The sequence below is a fragment of the Cicer arietinum genome, chromosome 8 (genome assembly GCF_000331145.2).
Source record: "Cicer arietinum cultivar CDC Frontier isolate Library 1 chromosome 8, Cicar.CDCFrontier_v2.0, whole genome shotgun sequence".
NCBI classification, from domain to species: Eukaryota; Viridiplantae; Streptophyta; class Magnoliopsida; order Fabales; family Fabaceae; genus Cicer; species Cicer arietinum.
Window position 1 is genome coordinate 5,145,832 of NC_021167.2, and position 6,000 is coordinate 5,151,831.

Below are 6,000 nucleotides of genomic sequence, written 5' to 3' on the forward strand. Positions count from 1 at the left end.
GGGAAATAAATATAAATCGCTTCATACTGGAGTTTTAAATTTTTCTTAATTGAACTATAATATTATCCCATCAACCTAAATTTATTCTAAAAAAAAATATATTGATGTATAATACAAACAAATTGTTTTTTTTTTTTTTTAACTATCTCTCTCATTTTCTAATTTTATTTCTCTATTTTTTATGAAAGATAACTTTTTATCTTGTGTTATCTACTAAAAACCTTAGCCACCTCCCACTTTATATTAATTGTTGCGCCTCATCGCTATAGTACACCCCTAAATTCATCGATACAAAATTATGCAAGGTGACACACTGACCCCAAAATAAAATTTGACAGTTATTTTGCATTGAATATAAAATAAATAAATAGACATCACAATCACATGACCATTATTAGAATAAACATAGTATGACTAGTACTACTATTTTGTTTTTTATTTTGCCACATTGATTCAACAAACGGGTCTTCAACACAATAATTTTTCCTTAAAAATCAACACCATTTTTCCCTATATTCACCAGTCCACGCAAAACAACGTTTTCTCACCTTCAAGATTGGAAGAGCAGCGAAACAAATCCAATCTTAGATTACAATAGATATGAAATCAAAGCAATTTGAATTTTGAAAATTGAAAATGCTCAAAAAGTTAAACACACACAAACATTAAATTAATAGGAAAAACTCAAAATCAAAAGAAAATGAAAACCCTAATTCACCAAAATGGAGAATGAGTAATGAATGAAACTCTCTTTGATATGTAATTCATGAAAATGGAAAATGAAACAAAAACGAGAGACAAGAATGATGAGTAAAACATAAGTGGTGCAAGATATAGACAAAGCCCTCGTGGTTTTGCACTAGGGCCAAAGTCCTAAAAAATTCTTCATTTTCTATAACTTTTTTTTTATCATTTCTTAAAACTTTTGCCCTTATCAAAATCTCGTAACTCTTGTAGTGATATGGATAGTCACATAACAAAATCTCGTAACTCTTGTAGTGATATGGATAGTCACATAACAGTATAAACTTTTTTAAAGACAAAATTAGATTAAAATAGCATTAAATAGAGCACAAGAAGTGCACTAAACAACACTAACAGTAGCATGAATTACACAAAAATTATACAATTTGGCAAACTTATTTTGCTCAGCTATAAACACAAACTAAACTCGCATGTTAATAAGCAGGGCTCCCACACATCATTACCCCAGTAAAACAAATAAGTCAAAATAAATGATTCATATACTTCCCATCACAAAACCAATAACAAATGCTACCAAAATAAACTACTATCAAACCATTTCACTATCACCCTACACCAAGGAATCTTGAGAATTATGACAAGAATACTTCTTGAGCCAATCCTCATCACACCTATTATTTATCACTTCTTATTCTAGATCGAAAACAAGGGAGGGAGAGAGAAAAACTAATTGATGTTTAGATTTGTGGTTTAATTTATGAAATCATTTAGTTCAGTTTATCAATATGTTCAAATTAATTATATATTGGTCTTAAAACCAAAGGACCATAAAATGACTTGGCTAATATGGTCAACATAAAATGCATACTTAGTAATTTTGAAAATGTTTAAATATGCAAAAAAAAAAAAAAAAGACTTTGTAAATATGGATCAATTTGATTTTAATCTTGAAAAAAAATTATTTCAATTTAACCTTAGTTGATGATGTGACATACATGAGTAGGCTAATTTTATGTTGACTCGCCTTTACTTGCCTAATTGGCAGAGTGTGACAATGATATGTGTTGTTGACTTGCAAGTTTAAATCCACAAATATTAAATAGAAAACATTTTTATATAAAAAAAACAATAGTAGATGAAAGGGTTATGTTTGATGATAGATCTGAAGGAAGGTGAGCTATGTAGAATAGGGCATTGTTCTTAGAGATTGGGGTTTTCAATCTCTGTGTTACTTAGATCCAAAATTTTCAATCTCTGATTATTTTCATAGAGCCAAATATTTAAACACTGTTCAGTTCATGTTGGACAGTTGATGGTATAGCAATGTTGATGCTGGACTTCCTGTAGGTGGTGCTTCATTTTTTCCGGAATTTTGGGTTTGTGAAGATGAATTTTTAGATTTTAAATGAATATATAGATTTTTGGGTTTGTGAAATGAATTTATGGGCAATGATTTTTTTTAGATTAAAATTTGTGGGCAATGATGAATATTAGATCAAAGGGATATTGACTATTGTTAGATTTTTGTCAAAAAATAAAAATAAAAATAAAAATGCTAATAAGTGTTCAAATAGTGCTTGTTAAGATACTAAAAATAAAAATTTTATCTAGAAAATGGTACATTCAACTAATTAAAACTTTAAATTTTGATATTTTCATCGCAAAACTTCACTTTTATTTCTATTTTTAATTAATTTCCTAACAAGTGCCATATTAGTATGATCCAATTTTAAATTATTGGAAAACCTGAAATATATGACTCAACATTTTATAAAGAAAAACTTATTACAAAGATTAAAATCAAAATAACTTATATTTACAACTACCATTTATATATTTAAGTTTTTAAAAATATTCCTTTATGGGTAGATAATTGGTTTGGGAGAGAGCACTTCTAAAAGAACTTTTCTCAAAGTTGTATGAGCAAGTTCCATTGGTCTGAATCACTTGCAATGTTGAAGTTTAGGGGAATGATAGGTGGCTTAGGAGTTTGAGTTGAATCATCCAATAATGAGTTACTATTATTTTGTACTTGGATTGAATTACCTCCCCCACTCTTATAATTCAATTTGCTAAGAAAACAAAAAATTTATTCATTTTATAAAATGTGTTTCGATCTCACTTGGCCACCATACAATCAAATTAGAGCTGTACGTGAAAAAGCAACCAAATTGAAACATATTTTTTTTTGGACAAAAAAACAACTGAATGTGGCAGTGTACTGCCACTTTACAAACCAAAAAATAAGTAAACAAATGACCCGCAAAATTTTCAATACCAACGTAATAACTATGCATGTATTGTCCCTTTACAAATCAGAAAATCAGTACTCATGTAAGTAGCCACAAAATCTTCAATACCGACATTATCACCTTCCTCTGTGAAAAAAAAAAAAACAGTGATTCAAAATGAGTAGGGATTCTTGGAAGTGTTAGATAATTCAACTCAAAAAGACATGAATAATTAAAAAGAAATAGAAAATTTAAATTATAATGTAAAAAACTATTATATAATTAGAGTATATAACGTTTAACTAATTTAATAAAAGTTCGAGATACATAACATTCATCGAAGTCTTTTATATACTTTACATAATCACTTCAATATAAAATTAAGAATCTTGATTTTTGAGTTTTCAAATGACAAATTTGACTAATAAAATTAAAACCACAATATGATTCAAACACAAAAATGAGTCTAACTCCTATAAAATAGAGGAACATCTAGAATAAAAAATGCTAAACTACCATCGGTAGAATCACAAAGATAATTGCTTACCTATCGTATAGCAAAAACATGTAGAAAATGAAGAAAAAAAAATACCTATCATAAAATAGAAATGTATAAGAATAAAAAAAATTTAACTATCCGATGCTTTTATGAATTGAAGCTACAATCTCAATTAGACGAATTATGAATAAAATTTTGTTAGTAGTAATAAGGTTTTCAAAACTTTGCTAATAGAGAAAATCCTTGAAAAATACTATAAACCCATCGGTAAAATGAAATAAAGAATTAACCTCTTCATATACGTAGGCATCACCATGTCGGCAAAATGATATATATATTTTTAATATGTGATGACAAAGAGATCTCCTAATTAATGCACAAGATTGGTTATAGTAGACACACATGGTTCAAGGCACATCCACTTTTTTCACATCTGAAGATTGCATCTCTAAAATCCCTTGTTGCATATCTCATATACAAATCTATAATTTGTTGGTGATAAAGCAATAACTTTGGCATTAGGATTTGAGGTTCCAAAGAGGCTTCTTGTATTCTTGGTTAGTTGTTGATTCTTTGATGTAAAACCAAAAAGAAGGTTGGTATTTTGGAAAGAAAAATCAATCAAATTAAAAATAACCACTAATAAAAAAGATGATTATCTTTGTCTTGAACCAATAAAGTTGCAAGTGTTTTTTTTAGCAAAAATTGGATGAATCCATTTGAAATCTTGAATATTTGTGGATAAAAAAACAATGAATAATGATAAAAAAAGAAATTAGATAGAACCAATTAGAATCTTGTTCGAAAATCTCTAAAATTTAATAGAAAACGGAAACGTAAAAATGAATCAATAAAACTCCAATAAAAAAAATTTCCAAAAAATGTTGAGAATTAATGTATAGAAAAATAATATTACTCTGATATCATGTTAAGAATAATTGTTGAACTTAAGAAAGAGAGAAATAGTTAAAAAAAAATATATAAAAATTTGATATCATAATGTGAAGAGTTATAATACAATTAAAGTATGATGTATTTTTATATAGTACTCTTAATATAACTAACATAACAAAATTTCATCTAACTATAACTAATCAAGAGAGGATGAATTTAAGTTGGGCCTATAAACAAATTTAAAAAATTGAATAGCACATCATTCAATTTGACCCATTTTTTTTTCACATTAATATATTATAGTAATACTGAGAACTCTCTATTTTCCCCTCTCACTCAAATAATCACTATCTTATTGAGTAAAATCAATATAAATCCCACACTTTAAAAATAAATTTCACATAAAGTAGTGGATTCATGTAAATTTCATTCGGTAAAAAATAAGTGTTATAATAGATATTGAAAAGATAATATTTATAGCATTTGTCATATATTTTAAAATGAATGATATATATAATTATAAATTTACACACAAATTATAAAGTCTCAAATTTAAATACATAACAAAATGTTAAACCTAAAAATATCAACGTTTATTAATTAAACTAGTACTTAATAGTTTTACATTAATATTTTATTTTAATCATAAAAATGAATAACGAACAAATATAAACTACTCAATAGTACATTAGCTTTATATGTGCAAACTCAAATTTAAAAATACTTAGAGATTTTGATGAATATAAAAGAGACGCGTACAATCTAATTCGAATACTCTTTTTTTTTTTTATGCTTAACGATTGAATTAGGAGTATTTACTTTGAAAAATACACATTATGATGATTTTGTTAACACTTAAGACATGGTAGTAATAAAAAGAATATAATACCGGTAATGATGTTAGGTTTTACAATGAAAAAGTTGGGTGATCAGTTTGCAGGCAGAGTGCAACACTAACTTCATTGGACGATTAGATTCGATGCGGTATTCTAAAAAAACATTTTACTGTTTCTGAACCACACAGTACTGTTCAGTTCAGATCAGTGAGAACAGTGCTTCAAACATTGGTATTGGACCATTAGATTTTCTTCACTCTCATCTCATCACTACTGTATACTTATATACTCGTGTCTCTCTCTGTGTATGTGCTGTGGAATTCACCAAAATTAAAATAAACACAGCTTCTATAATAGTACTATTACATATTGCACACTTTACATAAGCATGTTGATTATTCATCCGATATCTTTCATTAATTAAGTTAGGCTTATGTATATAGTTTCTTATAATTTGAGTGATCATGATTATTTTGGTTTTAACAAAGCATAGACTTGCAAATTAAGAGTTAAAGATCGTGACATGTGCAAAATTCCAAGTTATAACGTCCTTTTGAATCAAAACGGTCAAAAAGTGATCATAGCATGGTCAACATCAACGTATACTTTTTTTTAATACAAAACATCAACTATATACTACATATATAAAAAAAGTGACTAGTCTAATGAGGAAAGTGAACAATAAAAAAGTAGGTTTATATATGTAACTTGAAAGAGAAAGTTAAATAAGTCCAAAGTAAAAAAGCAAATTAAGAATATAGAATTATCCCACATTCTCACTCCATCTTATGCAACAACAGCGAGAAAATTAAGAAAGCATAAAAAAAAAAAAAAA

The 6,000-nt window shown here is 27.2% G+C and overlaps 1 long non-coding RNA gene across 1 annotated transcript; it reads right to left on the minus strand.

The window, feature by feature from the left end:
• Window positions 1–2,860: 2,860 nt before the first annotated feature.
• On the minus strand, window positions 2,861–3,978 carry LOC140919005 (uncharacterized). The gene is made up of 2 exons (XR_012161542.1): window positions 3,726–3,978; window positions 2,861–3,083 (listed from the first exon to the last, which is right to left on the minus strand). It is a non-coding gene; the product is annotated as an uncharacterized lncRNA (long non-coding RNA).
• Window positions 3,979–6,000: the final 2,022 nt, after the last annotated feature.